General features: G+C 68.1%; 7 non-coding genes across 7 annotated transcripts; all 7 read left to right on the top strand.

Annotated features, from left to right (window-relative positions):
* The first annotated feature begins 661 nt into the window (after positions 1–661).
* On the top strand, positions 662–780 carry LOC137213566 (5S ribosomal RNA). The gene has a single exon (XR_010938202.1). It is a non-coding gene; the product is annotated as a 5S ribosomal RNA (ribosomal RNA).
* Positions 781–3,474: 2,694 nt separating this feature from the next.
* LOC137214123 (5S ribosomal RNA) lies at positions 3,475–3,593 on the top strand. Its single transcript, XR_010938743.1, has one exon. It is a non-coding gene; the product is annotated as a 5S ribosomal RNA (ribosomal RNA).
* A 938-nt stretch (positions 3,594–4,531) lies between these two features.
* On the top strand, positions 4,532–4,650 carry LOC137213565 (5S ribosomal RNA). Its single transcript, XR_010938201.1, has one exon. It is a non-coding gene; the product is annotated as a 5S ribosomal RNA (ribosomal RNA).
* Positions 4,651–7,343: 2,693 nt separating this feature from the next.
* LOC137214122 (5S ribosomal RNA) lies at positions 7,344–7,462 on the top strand. The gene has a single exon (XR_010938742.1). It is a non-coding gene; the product is annotated as a 5S ribosomal RNA (ribosomal RNA).
* Positions 7,463–8,399: 937 nt separating this feature from the next.
* LOC137214120 (5S ribosomal RNA) lies at positions 8,400–8,518 on the top strand. Its single transcript, XR_010938739.1, has one exon. It is a non-coding gene; the product is annotated as a 5S ribosomal RNA (ribosomal RNA).
* Positions 8,519–11,211: 2,693 nt separating this feature from the next.
* On the top strand, positions 11,212–11,330 carry LOC137214119 (5S ribosomal RNA). The gene has a single exon (XR_010938738.1). It is a non-coding gene; the product is annotated as a 5S ribosomal RNA (ribosomal RNA).
* Positions 11,331–12,268: 938 nt separating this feature from the next.
* LOC137213563 (5S ribosomal RNA) lies at positions 12,269–12,387 on the top strand. Its single transcript, XR_010938199.1, has one exon. It is a non-coding gene; the product is annotated as a 5S ribosomal RNA (ribosomal RNA).
* Positions 12,388–14,331: the final 1,944 nt, after the last annotated feature.

Below are 14,331 nucleotides of genomic sequence, written 5' to 3'. Positions count from 1 at the left end.
TGCACCTGGCCGCCCCCACCGGCGCCCAGCCCCGGCGCCGCCACCTGTGTGCCTGTGTGTCCCTCCACAGCTCCCTCCGACAAAAGCCCCGCCCCACCACCACCCCGCCCCTCTGGCGTGTCACCGCGGTTGGGTGCGGGAGCGGGATCGAGGGCAGGGGCCGCTTCCCCGGGCCTGCCGGCCACCAGGGGCGGGGTCCTGAGCTCGGCGGGGGGTGTGGGGGCAAGGGTGGCCTTGCCGGGGCAGAGGGGCCGTGGCGACTCAATGGTGGCTCCCGGTGGCTTCGGGCCGGCTGCTGTCGGGCAGGAGGGCCGGCCCGGGCTGCGGCCGGGCTGCGCCTAGCGCCGCGTGGGCGGGCAGGACCGATGCCCAAGGGACCGCGGGCCCCGGGCCCTGAAGCCTCCGGGGCCACGTCCCTGTGAGCGACGTGCGGGATCTTGGGCGGGGCGCCAAGCGCCGAAGGGTTTGCTGGGTCACGGCCGCCCTGGGCTGGGAGGTGGTCGCCAAACCCTCCGCCGCCGCCCGATACCCGGGACCTCCGTTCCCCCTGCCTGGGCGGGCGAGGGGGCCCTGCCTGGGCGGGCTGGCCGCCAGGCTGGCGTTAAGGCGCCAGCGCCAGCGAAACTGGGCCTCAAGAGGCCGCCCGCGGCCCCCCGCCCCCGTCTACGGCCATACCACCCTGAACGCGCCCGATCTCGTCTGATCTCGGAAGCTAAGCAGGGTCGGGCCTGGTTAGTACTTGGATGGAAGACCGCCTGGGAATACCGGGTGCTGTAGGCTTTTTGCCTCCCGCTCCGCCCGCCTTCTCCTTTACTCGCCCGCGGCGGGGGGGCCGCCGGCTCCGCCCCCGCCGAGCCCCGCTGCAGGCAGTAGTCAAGGTGGTTTACCTGCCCGAGCAGGAAGCTTGGGCGATGGCAGAAGTGGGAAGAAACTCTTGAGCGCAGGTTCTTGGGATCCACGGAGCAGCGCATGCACATGCGATGGGTGCCTACACAGCTGGCTTGCTTGTCTGTGGGGAAAGGCGAGATGGGTCAGGGCCTGGGTTCCTGAGGGGCTGAGAATCAAGGCAGGGATAGAAGAAAGGGGACAGGCCCACATCTCCTGAACCCACGCCGGCGCCCACTCACCTTTGTGGAAAATACGATTGAAAAGTGCCCGCAAGAATCTCTTCAGATGCCTCCAGAGTTGAGGGAAGAAGGGGAGGGGGGAGGCCGGGAGCAGGGTGAGCCCTGAAATCCAACCCTTGTCCTGTCACACCCCAGCAGCCCTCCCACCTCAGCCCCTTCAAGACCCCAGGGCTCCCCCAACCGCGCTGCACAGATCCTGCCCTGACCATAGTCACCATGTTGATCCCCACGTTGAGCAAGATGAAGCTGACCGGGATCAGAAGAATTGAGTATCCTTGCTCCTGGCATTTCCTGGGGATGGGGCCAGTGAACGGCTCGGCTCGGTAGTAGTTTCGCTCACCCATGGCCGTTGGTCCCAAGACTGCCTGGGCCCTCTGCCCTCCAGTTTTAACTGGGAGCCAGACTGGGTCATAATGGGGCAGGTGGTGAGGTCACAGTGAGGGAGGGGGATGAAAAGGAGGGCCCAGAGTGGCATTCCCTGGTAACCAGGGTCAGGTAAGCTGAGCCTGGACAGTCAAACAGGGCCTGGTGGCCGGCATACATCCCCTCGAGCGGTCATTCATTCGCTCACCGCCCGCTGACTCACTTGTTCAAATGACACATTGCGTCTCTTGGCCCCTCTTGAGACTAGGAAGACCTCGGCCTCAGAGGCCTGCTGAAGGCCTGGCTGGAGTCCAGAGCCTCAGCCTTCTTCATGCCCTTCACTGGGCCTGGAGCTGGACCTGCCCAGATGTGGAATCTCCCAGTTTGGAAGCAACGTCTTGTATGAGGCTCTCTGTGGACAGGGACAGCTGAGACACAGAGGAGGTGCCCAGAGACCAGGGGTTTGGAGTCTGCAGCTGCAGATGTACTTAGTGCATGGTATAGGACCAGGAGGGGCCTGCTGGCAGAACTGTGGCCACTAAACCAAAGGGACCCTCAGGCCAAGAAGGGGACACTGGCTTCTTATTGCAGGAAGCCAAGCGCAGGGACCCAGGCTGGCAGAAGGAGTGGCGCTTCCAAGCCACAGACCACCAATGTTTCCTGGACTCTGGCGCTCTTTATTCCTCTCTCCATGCCCTGCTGCCCCCTGCCCCTGCCCACATTTGCTGCTGGTAAGTTCATTTTCCCAGTCTGGCTCCCGTGCAGAGAGGGCCTGGAGGCCGAGGTGGAAGGTAGCAGCGAGTTGGCCCGCGCTTGGCCCTCCTGCGGTTGCCGCTTCAGCACCAGACTGTGATACACCTGGTAGTTGGCATTGCCTCCCGGGTTCCGGCTGAGTGGCATGAAGGTGGGCGGGGGTGGAGGGTGCTCGGTAGCCTGGACGTCGGGCAGGAGGTGAGAGGGGCGGAGGAGCAGCGCTGAGCTGGGAGCCGGGGCCCGCTGGTCCGAGGCCTCGGCCAGTACCGTGAGGGAGGCGGATGTGGCCACAGGGCGCCGCAAGGGCAGGATCTCAGCCCATTCGGCCAGCGGGTGCCGCACCTCGTGGGGATCGCGGGAGTAATCCAAGTGTCCCGTGGAGGGATGCAGGCTGCGGTTGGACTCGCTGTGAGCACAGCTGGGGAGGCTACGTCTGTGGGCCGGTGGGGTGTCGCGCTACCAGGCTTCGGGCCGGTAGACCCGAGGCACCAGAGCGGATGGAGGCTCAGAGCCCTCCAGACCCAGACTCCGCCATGGGCCCAGTTGCCGTCATTTCGGCCCGCGAGCCCCTCGACCTGCACCTGGCCGCCCCCACCGGCGCCCAGCCCCGGCGCCGCCACCTGTGTGCCGGTGTGTCCCTCCACAGCTCCCTCCGACAAAAGCCCCCCCCACACCCCGCCCCTGTGGCGTGTCACCGCGGCCGGGTGCGGGAGCGGGATCGAGGGCAGGGGCCGCTTCCCCGGGCCTGCCGGCCACCAGGGGCGGGGTCCTGAGCTCGGCGGGGGGTGTGGGGGCAAGGGTGGCCTTGCCGGGGCTGAGGGGCCGTGGCGACTCAATGGTGGCTCCCGGTGGCTTCGGGCCGGCTGCTGTCGGGCAGGAGGGCCGGCCCGGGCTGCGGCCGGGCTGCGCCTAGCGCCGCGTGGGCGGGCAGGGCCGATGCCCAAGGGACCGCGGGCCCCGGGCCCTGAAGCCTCCGGGGCCACGTCCCTGTGAGCGACGTGCGGGATCTTGGGCGGGGCGCCAAGCGCCGAAGGGTTTGCTGGGTCACGGCCGCCCTGGGCTGGGAGGTGGTCGCCAAACCCTCCGCCGCCGCCCGATACCCGAGACCTCCGTTCCCCCTGCCTGGGCGGGCGAGGGGGCCCTGTCGGGGCGGGCCGGCCGCCAGGCTGGCGTTAAGGCGCCAGCGCCAGCGAAACTGGGCCTCAAGAGGCAGCCGTCGGCCCCCGCCCCCGTCTACGGCCATACCACCCTGAACGCGCCCGATCTCGTCTGATCTCGGAAGCTAAGCAGGGTCGGGCCTGGTTAGTACTTGGATGGGAGACCGCCTGGGAATACCGGGTGCTGTAGGCTTTTTGCCTCCCGCTCCGCCCGCCTTCTCCTTTACTCGCCCGCGGCGGGCGCCGCCGGCTCCGCCCCCGCCGGGCCCCGCTGCAGGCCCCACCTCCTCAGGCCCCTCCCACCACGGCGCGCGCCGGCGGGGGCGCTCCCCGCCGGCCCGGCCGGCCAGGCGGCCAGAAGGCGGCCCTGGAAGGCAGCCGCACCCCAGACGCTCCCGGGGTGGCTGGCCCGGACCCAGACTCCGCCGCGGGCCCAGTGGCCGTCCTTTCGGCCCGCGAGCCCCTCGACCTGCACCTGGCCGCCCCCACCGGCGCCCAGCCCCGGCGCCGCCACCTGTGTGCCTGTGTGTCCCTCCACAGCTCCCTCCGACAAAAGCCCCGCCCCACCACCACCCCGCCCCTCTGGCGTGTCACCGCGGTTGGGTGCGGGAGCGGGATCGAGGGCAGGGGCCGCTTCCCCGGGCCTGCCGGCCACCAGGGGCGGGGTCCTGAGCTCGGCGGGGGGTGTGGGGGCAAGGGTGGCCTTGCCGGGGCAGAGGGGCCGTGGCGACTCAATGGTGGCTCCCGGTGGCTTCGGGCCGGCTGCTGTCGGGCAGGAGGGCCGGCCCGGGCTGCGGCCGGGCTGCGCCTAGCGCCGCGTGGGCGGGCAGGACCGATGCCCAAGGGACCGCGGGCCCCGGGCCCTGAAGCCTCCGGGGCCACGTCCCTGTGAGCGACGTGCGGGATCTTGGGCGGGGCGCCAAGCGCCGAAGGGTTTGCTGGGTCACGGCCGCCCTGGGCTGGGAGGTGGTCGCCAAACCCTCCGCCGCCGCCCGATACCCGGGACCTCCGTTCCCCCTGCCTGGGCGGGCGAGGGGGCCCTGCCTGGGCGGGCTGGCCGCCAGGCTGGCGTTAAGGCGCCAGCGCCAGCGAAACTGGGCCTCAAGAGGCCGCCCGCGGCCCCCCGCCCCCGTCTACGGCCATACCACCCTGAACGCGCCCGATCTCGTCTGATCTCGGAAGCTAAGCAGGGTCGGGCCTGGTTAGTACTTGGATGGAAGACCGCCTGGGAATACCGGGTGCTGTAGGCTTTTTGCCTCCCGCTCCGCCCGCCTTCTCCTTTACTCGCCCGCGGCGGGGGGGCCGCCGGCTCCGCCCCCGCCGAGCCCCGCTGCAGGCAGTAGTCAAGGTGGTTTACCTGCCCGAGCAGGAAGCTTGGGCGATGGCAGAAGTGGGAAGAAACTCTTGAGCGCAGGTTCTTGGGATCCACGGAGCAGCGCATGCACATGCGATGGGTGCCTACACAGCTGGCTTGCTTGTCTGTGGGGAAAGGCGAGATGGGTCAGGGCCTGGGTTCCTGAGGGGCTGAGAATCAAGGCAGGGATAGAAGAAAGGGGACAGGCCCACATCTCCTGAACCCACGCCGGCGCCCACTCACCTTTGTGGAAAATACGATTGAAAAGTGCCCGCAAGAATCTCTTCAGATGCCTCCAGAGTTGAGGGAAGAAGGGGAGGGGGGAGGCCGGGAGCAGGGTGAGCCCTGAAATCCAACCCTTGTCCTGTCACACCCCAGCAGCCCTCCCACCTCAGCCCCTTCAAGACCCCAGGGCTCCCCCAACCGCGCTGCACAGATCCTGCCCTGACCATAGTCACCATGTTGATCCCCACGTTGAGCAAGATGAAGCTGACCGGGATCAGAAGAATTGAGTATCCTTGCTCCTGGCATTTCCTGGGGATGGGGCCAGTGAACGGCTCGGCTCGGTAGTAGTTTCGCTCACCCATGGCCGTTGGTCCCAGGACTGCCTGGGCCCTCTGCCCTCCAGTTTTAACTGGGAGCCAGACTGGGTCATAATGGGGCAGGTGGTGAGGTCACAGTGAGGGAGGGGGATGAAAAGGAGGGCCCAGAGTGGCATTCCCTGGTAACCAGGGTCAGGTAAGCTGAGCCTGGACAGTCAAACAGGGCCTGGTGGCCGGCATACATCCCCTCGAGCGGTCATTCATTCGCTCACCGCCCGCTGACTCACTTGTTCAAATGACACATTGCGTCTCTTGGCCCCTCTTGAGACTAGGAAGTCCTCGGCCTCAGAGGCCTGCTGAAGGCCTGGCTGGAGTCCAGAGCCTCAGCCTTCTTCATGCCCTTCACTGGGCCTGGAGCTGGACCTGCCCAGATGTGGAATCTCCCAGTTTGGAAGCAACGTCTTGTATGAGGCTCTCTGTGGACAGGGACAGCTGAGACACAGAGGAGGTGCCCAGAGACCAGGGGTTTGGAGTCTGCAGCTGCAGATGTACTTAGTGCATGGTATAGGACCAGGAGGGGCCTGCTGGCAGAACTGTGGCCACTAAACCAAAGGGACCCTCAGGCCAAGAAGGGGACACTGGCTTCTTATTGCAGGAAGCCAAGCGCAGGGACCCAGGCTGGCAGAAGGAGTGGCGCTTCCAAGCCACAGACCACCAATGTTTCCTGGACTCTGGCGCTCTTTATTCCTCTCTCCATGCCCTGCTGCCCCCTGCCCCTGCCCCCATTTGCTGCTGGTAAGTTCATTTTCCCAGTCTGGCTCCCGTGCAGAGAGGGCCTGGAGGCCGAGGTGGAAGGTAGCAGCGAGTTGGCCCGCGCTTGGCCCTCCTGCGGTTGCCGCTTCAGCACCAGACTGTGATACACCTGGTAGTTGGCATTGCCTCCCGGGTTCCGGCTGAGTGGCATGAAGGTGGGCGGGGGTGGAGGGTGCTCGGTAGCCTGGACGTCGGGCAGGAGGTGAGAGGGGCGGAGGAGCAGCGCTGAGCTGGGAGCCGGGGCCCGCTGGTCCGAGGCCTCGGCCAGTACCGTGAGGGAGGCGGAGGTGGCCACAGGGCGCCGCAAGGGCAGGATCTCAGCCCATTCGGCCAGCGGGTGCCGCACCTCGTGGGGATCGCGGGAGTAATCCAAGTGTCCCGTGGAGGGATGCAGGCTGCGGTTGGACTCGCTGTGAGCACAGCTGGGGAGGCTACGTCTGTGGGCCGGTGGGGTGTCGCGCTACCAGGCTTCGGGCCGGTAGACCCGAGGCACCAGAGCGGATGGAGGCTCAGAGCCCTCCAGACCCAGACTCCGCCATGGGCCCAGTTGCCGTCATTTCGGCCCGCGAGCCCCTCGACCTGCACCTGGCCGCCCCCACCGGCGCCCAGCCCCGGCGCCGCCACCTGTGTGCCGGTGTGTCCCTCCACAGCTCCCTCCGACAAAAGCCCCCCCACACCCCGCCCCTCTGGCGTGTCACCGCGGCCGGGTGCGGGAGCGGGATCGAGGGCAGGGGCCGCTTCCCCGGGCCTGCCGGCCACCAGGGGCGGGGTCCTGAGCTCGGCGGGGGGTGTGGGGGCAAGGGTGGCCTTGCCGGGGCTGAGGGGCCGTGGCGACTCAATGGTGGCTCCCGGTGGCTTCGGGCCGGCTGCTGTCGGGCAGGAGGGCCGGCCCGGGCTGCGGCCGGGCTGCGCCTAGCTCCGCGTGGGCGGGCAGGACCGATGCCCAAGGGACCGCGGGCCCCGGGGCCTGAAGCCTCCGGGGCCACGTCCCTGTGAGCGACGTGCGGGATCTTGGGCGGGGCGCCAAGCGCCGAAGGGTTTGCTGGGTCACGGCCGCCCTGGGCTGGGAGGTGGTCGCCAAACCCTCCGCCGCCGCCCGATACCCGAGACCTCCGTTCCCCCTGCCTGGGCGGGCGAGGGGGCCCTGCCGGGGCGGGCCGGCCGCCAGGCTGGCGTTAAGGCGCCAGCGCCAGCGAAACTGGGCCTCAAGAGGCAGCCGTCGGCCCCCGCCCCCGTCTACGGCCATACCACCCTGAACGCGCCCGATCTCGTCTGATCTCGGAAGCTAAGCAGGGTCGGGCCTGGTTAGTACTTGGATGGGAGACCGCCTGGGAATACCGGGTGCTGTAGGCTTTTTGCCTCCCGCTCCGCCCGCCTTCTCCTTTACTCGCCCGCGGCGGGGGCCGCCGGCTCCGCCCCCGCCGGGCCCCGCTGCAGGACCCACCTCCTCAGGCCCCTCCCACCACGGCGCGCGCCGGCGGGGGCGCTCCCCGCCGGCCCGGCCGGCCAGACGGCCAGAAGGCGGCCCTGGAAGGCAGCCGCACCCCAGACGCTCCCGGGGTGGCTGGCCCAGACCCAGACTCCGCCGCGGGCCCAGTGGCCGTCCTTTCGGCCCGCGAGCCCCTCGACCTGCACCTGGCCGCCCCCACCGGCGCCTAGCCCCGGCGCCGCCATCTGTGTGCCGGTGTGTCCCTCCACAGCTCCCTCCGACAAAAGCCCCGCCCCACCACCACCCCGCCCCTCTGGCGTGTCACCGCGGTTGGGTGCTGGAGCGGGATCGAGGGCAGGGGCCGCTTCCCCGGGCCTGCCGGCCACCAGGGGCGGGGTCCTGAGCTCGGCGGGGGGTGTGGGGGCAAGGGTGGCCTTGCCGGGGCTGAGGGGCCGTGGCGACTCATTGGTGGCTCTCGGTGGCTTCGGGCCGGCTGCTGTCAGGCAGGAGGGCCGGCCCGGGCTGCGGCCGGGCTGCGCCTAGCTCCGCGTGGGCGGGCAGGACCGATGCCCAAGGGACCACGGGCCCCGGGGCCTGAAGCCTCCGGGGCCACGTCCCTGTGAGCGACGTGCGGGATCTTGGGCGGGGCGCCAAGCGCCGAAGGGTTTGCTGGGTCACGGCCGCCCTGGGCTGGGAGGTGGTCGCCAAACCCTCCGCCGCCGCCCGATACCCGAGACCTCCGTTCCCCCTGCCTGGGCGGGCGAGGGGGCCCTGCCGGGGCGGGCCGGCCGCCAGGCTGGCGTTAAGGCGCCAGCGCCAGCGAAACTGGGCCTCAAGAGGCAGCCGTCGGCCCCCACCCCCGTCTACGGCCATACCACCCTGAACGCGCCCGATCTCGTCTGATCTCGGAAGCTAAGCAGGGTCGGGCCTGGTTAGTACTTGGATGGGAGACCGCCTGGGAATACCGGGTGCTGTAGGCTTTTTGCCTCCCGCTCCGCCCGCCTTCTCCTTTACTCGCCCGCGGCGGGGGGGCCGCCGGCTCAACCCCCGCCGAGCCCCGCTGCAGGCAGTAGTCAAGGTGGTTTACCTGCCCGAGCAGGAAGCTTGGGCGATGGCAGAAGTGGGAAGAAACTCTTGAGCGCAGGTTCTTGGGATCCACGGAGCAGCGCATGCACATGCGATGGGTGCCTACACAGCTGGCTTGCTTGTCTGTGGGGAAAGGCGAGATGGGTCAGGGCCTGGGTTCCTGAGGGGCTGAGAATCAAGGCAGGGATAGAAGAAAGGGGACAGGCCCACATCTCCTGAACCCACGCCGGCGCCCACTCACCTTTGTGGAAAATACGATTGAAAAGTGCCCGCAAGAATCTCTTCAGATGCCTCCAGAGTTGAGGGAAGAAGGGGAGGGGGGAGGCCGGGAGCAGGGTGAGCCCTGAAATCCAACCCTTGTCCTGTCACACCCCAGCAGCCCTCCCACCTCAGCCCCTTCAAGACCCCAGGGCTCCCCCAACCGCGCTGCACAGATCCTGCCCTGACCATAGTCACCATGTTGATCCCCACGTTGAGCAAGATGAAGCTGACCGGGATCAGAAGAATTGAGTATCCTTGCTCCTGGCATTTCCTGGGGATGGGGCCAGTGAACGGCTCGGCTCGGTAGTAGTTTCGCTCACCCATGGCCGTTGGTCCCAGGACTGCCTGGGCCCTCTGCCCTCCAGTTTTAACTGGGAGCCAGACTGGGTCATAATGGGGCAGGTGGTGAGGTCACAGTGAGGGAGGGGGATGAAAAGGAGGGCCCAGAGTGGCATTCCCTGGTAACCAGGGTCAGGTAAGCTGAGCCTGGACAGTCAAACAGGGCCTGGTGGCCGGCATACATCCCCTCGAGCGGTCATTCATTCGCTCACCGCCCGCTGACTCACTTGTTCAAATGACACATTGCGTCTCTTGGCCCCTCTTGAGACTAGGAAGACCTCGGCCTCAGAGGCCTGCTGAAGGCCTGGCTGGAGTCCAGAGCCTCAGCCTTCTTCATGCCCTTCACTGGGCCTGGAGCTGGACCTGCCCAGATGTGGAATCTCCCAGTTTGGAAGCAACGTCTTGTATGAGGCTCTCTGTGGACAGGGACAGCTGAGACACAGAGGAGGTGCCCAGAGACCAGGGGTTTGGAGTCTGCAGCTGCAGATGTACTTAGTGCATGGTATAGGACCAGGAGGGGCCTGCTGGCAGAACTGTGGCCACTAAACCAAAGGGACCCTCAGGCCAAGAAGGGGACACTGGCTTCTTATTGCAGGAAGCCAAGCGCAGGGACCCAGGCTGGCAGAAGGAGTGGCGCTTCCAAGCCACAGACCACCAATGTTTCCTGGACTCTGGCGCTCTTTATTCCTCTCTCCATGCCCTGCCGCCCCCTGCCCCTGCCCCCATTTGCTGCTGGTAAGTTCATTTTCCCAGTCTGGCTCCCGTGCAGAGAGGGCCTGGAGGCCGAGGTGGAAGGTAGCAGCGAGTTGGCCCGCGCTTGGCCCTCCTGCGGTTGCCGCTTCAGCACCAGACTGTGATACACCTGGTAGTTGGCATTGCCTCCCGGGTTCCGGCTGAGTGGCATGAAGGTGGGCGGGGGTGGAGGGTGCTCGGTAGCCTGGACGTCGGGCAGGAGGTGAGAGGGGCGGAGGAGCAGCGCTGAGCTGGGAGCCGGGGCCCGCTGGTCCGAGGCCTCGGCCAGTACCGTGAGGGAGGCGGAGGTGGCCACAGGGCGCCGCAAGGGCAGGATCTCAGCCCATTCGGCCAGCGGGTGCCGCACCTCGTGGGGATCGCGGGAGTAATCCAAGTGTCCCGTGGAGGGATGCAGGCTGTGGTTGGACTCGCTGTGAGCACAGCTGGGGAGGCTACGTCTGTGGGCCGGTGGGGTGTCGCGCTACCAGGCTTCGGGCCGGTAGACCCGAGGCACCAGAGCGGATGGAGGCTCAGAGCCCTCCAGACCCAGACTCCGCCATGGGCCCAGTTGCCGTCATTTTGGCCCGCGAGCCCCTCGACCTGCACCTGGCCGCCCCCACCGGCGCCCAGCCCCGGCGCCGCCACCTGTGTGCCGGTGTGTCCCTCCACAGCTCCCTCCGACAAAAGCCCCCCCACACCCCGCCCCTCTGGCGTGTCACCGCGGCCGGGTGCGGGAGCGGGATCGAGGGCAGGGGCCGCTTCCCCGGGCCTGCCGGCCACCAGGGGCGGGGTCCTGAGCTCGGCGGGGGGTGTGGGGGCAAGGGTGGCCTTGCCGGGGCTGAGGGGCCGTGGCGACTCAATGGTGGCTCCCGGTGGCTTCGGGCCGGCTGCTGTCGGGCAGGAGGGCCGGCCCGGGCTGTGGCCGGGCTGCGCCTAGCGCCGCGTGGGCGGGCAGGGCCGATGCCCAAGGGACCGCGGGCCCCGGGCCCTGAAGCCTCCGGGGCCACGTCCCTGTGAGCGACGTGCGGGATCTTGGGCGGGGCGCCAAGCGCCGAAGGGTTTGCTGGGTCACGGCCGCCCTGGGCTGGGAGGTGGTCGCCAAACCCTCCGCCGCCGCCCGATACCCGAGACCTCCGTTCCCCCTGCCTGGGCGGGCGAGGGGGCCCTGTCGGGGCGGGCCGGCCGCCAGGCTGGCGTTAAGGCGCCAGCGCCAGCGAAACTGGGCCTCAAGAGGCAGCCGTCGGCCCCCGCCCCCGTCTACGGCCATACCACCCTGAACGCGCCCGATCTCGTCTGATCTCGGAAGCTAAGCAGGGTCGGGCCTGGTTAGTACTTGGATGGGAGACCGCCTGGGAATACCGGGTGCTGTAGGCTTTTTGCCTCCCGCTCCGCCCGCCTTCTCCTTTACTCGCCCGCGGCGGGGGCCGCCGGCTCCGCCCCCGCCGGGCCCCGCTGCAGGCCCCACCTCCTCAGGCCCCTCCCACCACGGCGCGCGCCGGCGGGGGCGCTCCCCGCCGGCCCGGCCGGCCAGGCGGCCAGAAGGCGGCCCTGGAAGGCAGCCGCACCCCAGACGCTCCCGGGGTGGCTGGCCCGGACCCAGACTCCGCCGCGGGCCCAGTGGCCGTCCTTTCGGCCCGCGAGCCCCTCGACCTGCACCTGGCCGCCCCCACCGGCGCCCAGCCCCGGCGCCGCCACCTGTGTGCCTGTGTGTCCCTCCACAGATCCCTCCGACAAAAGCCCCGCCCCACCACCACCCCGCCCCTCTGGCGTGTCACCGCGGTTGGGTGCGGGAGCGGGATCGAGGGCAGGGGCCGCTTCCCCGGGCCTGCCGGCCACCAGGGGCGGGGTCCTGAGCTCGGCGGGGGGTGTGGGGGCAAGGGTGGCCTTGCCGGGGCAGAGGGGCCGTGGCGACTCAATGGTGGCTCCCGGTGGCTTCGGGCCGGCTGCTGTCGGGCAGGAGGGCCGGCCCGGGCTGCGGCCGGGCTGCGCCTAGCGCCGCGTGGGCGGGCAGGACCGATGCCCAAGGGACCGCGGGCCCCGGGCCCTGAAGCCTCCGGGGCCACGTCCCTGTGAGCGACGTGCGGGATCTTGGGCGGGGCGCCAAGCGCCGAAGGGTTTGCTGGGTCACGGCCGCCCTGGGCTGGGAGGTGGTCGCCAAACCCTCCGCCGCCGCCCGATACCCGGGACCTCCGTTCCCCCTGCCTGGGCGGGCGAGGGGGCCCTGCCTGGGCGGGCTGGCCGCCAGGCTGGCGTTAAGGCGCCAGCGCCAGCGAAACTGGGCCTCAAGAGGCCGCCCGCGGCCCCCCGCCCCCGTCTACGGCCATACCACCCTGAACGCGCCCGATCTCGTCTGATCTCGGAAGCTAAGCAGGGTCGGGCCTGGTTAGTACTTGGATGGAAGACCGCCTGGGAATACCGGGTGCTGTAGGCTTTTTGCCTCCCGCTCCGCCCGCCTTCTCCTTTACTCGCCCGCGGCGGGGGGGCCGCCGGCTCCGCCCCCGCCGAGCCCCGCTGCAGGCAGTAGTCAAGGTGGTTTACCTGCCCGAGCAGGAAGCTTGGGCGATGGCAGAAGTGGGAAGAAACTCTTGAGCGCAGGTTCTTGGGATCCACGGAGCAGCGCATGCACATGCGATGGGTGCCTACACAGCTGGCTTGCTTGTCTGTGGGGAAAGGCGAGATGGGTCAGGGCCTGGGTTCCTGAGGGGCTGAGAATCAAGGCAGGGATAGAAGAAAGGGGACAGGCCCACATCTCCTGAACCCACGCCGGCGCCCACTCACCTTTGTGGAAAATACGATTGAAAAGTGCCCGCAAGAATCTCTTCAGATGCCTCCAGAGTTGAGGGAAGAAGGGGAGGGGGGAGGCCGGGAGCAGGGTGAGCCCTGAAATCCAACCCTTGTCCTGTCACACCCCAGCAGCCCTCCCACCTCAGCCCCTTCAAGACCCCAGGGCTCCCCCAACCGCGCTGCACAGATCCTGCCCTGACCATAGTCACCATGTTGATCCCCACGTTGAGCAAGATGAAGCTGACCGGGATCAGAAGAATTGAGTATCCTTGCTCCTGGCATTTCCTGGGGATGGGGCCAGTGAACGGCTCGGCTCGGTAGTAGTTTCGCTCACCCATGGCCGTTGGTCCCAGGACTGCCTGGGCCCTCTGCCCTCCAGTTTTAACTGGGAGCCAGACTGGGTCATAATGGGGCAGGTGGTGAGGTCACAGTGAGGGAGGGGGATGAAAAGGAGGGCCCAGAGTGGCATTCCCTGGTAACCAGGGTCAGGTAAGCTGAGCCTGGACAGTCAAACAGGGCCTGGTGGCCGGCATACATCCCCTCGAGCGGTCATTCATTCGCTCACCGCCCGCTGACTCACTTGTTCAAATGACACATTGCGTCTCTTGGCCCCTCTTGAGACTAGGAAGACCTCGGCCTCAGAGGCCTGCTGAAGGCCTGGCTGGAGTCCAGAGCCTCAGCCTTCTTCATGCCCTTCACTGGGCCTGGAGCTGGACCTGCCCAGATGTGGAATCTCCCAGTTTGGAAGCAACGTCTTGTATGAGGCTCTCTGTGGACAGGGACAGCTGAGACACAGAGGAGGTGCCCAGAGACCAGGGGTTTGGAGTCTGCAGCTGCAGATGTACTTAGTGCATGGTATAGGACCAGGAGGGGCCTGCTGGCAGAACTGTGGCCACTAAACCAAAGGGACCCTCAGGCCAAGAAGGGGACACTGGCTTCTTATTGCAGGAAGCCAAGCGCAGGGACCCAGGCTGGCAGAAGGAGTGGCGCTTCCAAGCCACAGACCACCAATGTTTCCTGGACTCTGGCGCTCTTTATTCCTCTCTCCATGCCCTGCTGCCCCCTGCCCCTGCCCCCATTTGCTGCTGGTAAGTTCATTTTCCCAGTCTGGCTCCCGTGCAGAGAGGGCCTGGAGGCCGAGGTGGAAGGTAGCAGCGAGTTGGCCCGCGCTTGGCCCTCCTGCGGTTGCCGCTTCAGCACCAGACTGTGATACACCTGGTAGTTGGCATTGCCTCCCGGGTTCCGGCTGAGTGGCATGAAGGTGGGCGGGGGTGGAGGGTGCTCGGTAGCCTGGACGTCGGGCAGGAGGTGAGAGGGGCGGAGGAGCAGCGCTGAGCTGGGAGCCGGGGCCCGCTGGTCCGAGGCCTCGGCCAGTACCGTGAGGGAGGCGGAGGTGGCCACAGGGCGCCGCAAGGGCAGGATCTCAGCCCATTCGGCCAGCGGGTGCCGCACCTCGTGGGGATCGCGGGAGTAATCCAAGTGTCCCGTGGAGGGATGCAGGCTGCGGTTGGACTCGCTGTGAGCACAGCTGGGGAGGCTACGTCTGTGGGCCGGTGGGGTGTCGCGCTACCAGGCTTCGGGCCGGTAGACC

The sequence above is a fragment of the Pseudorca crassidens genome, chromosome 19, assembly GCF_039906515.1.
Source record: "Pseudorca crassidens isolate mPseCra1 chromosome 19, mPseCra1.hap1, whole genome shotgun sequence".
In the NCBI taxonomy this organism is placed as follows: domain Eukaryota; kingdom Metazoa; phylum Chordata; class Mammalia; order Artiodactyla; family Delphinidae; genus Pseudorca; species Pseudorca crassidens.
The sequence above is the reverse complement of the archived record's forward strand: the minus strand, read 5'-3'. Positions and strand labels throughout refer to the sequence as shown.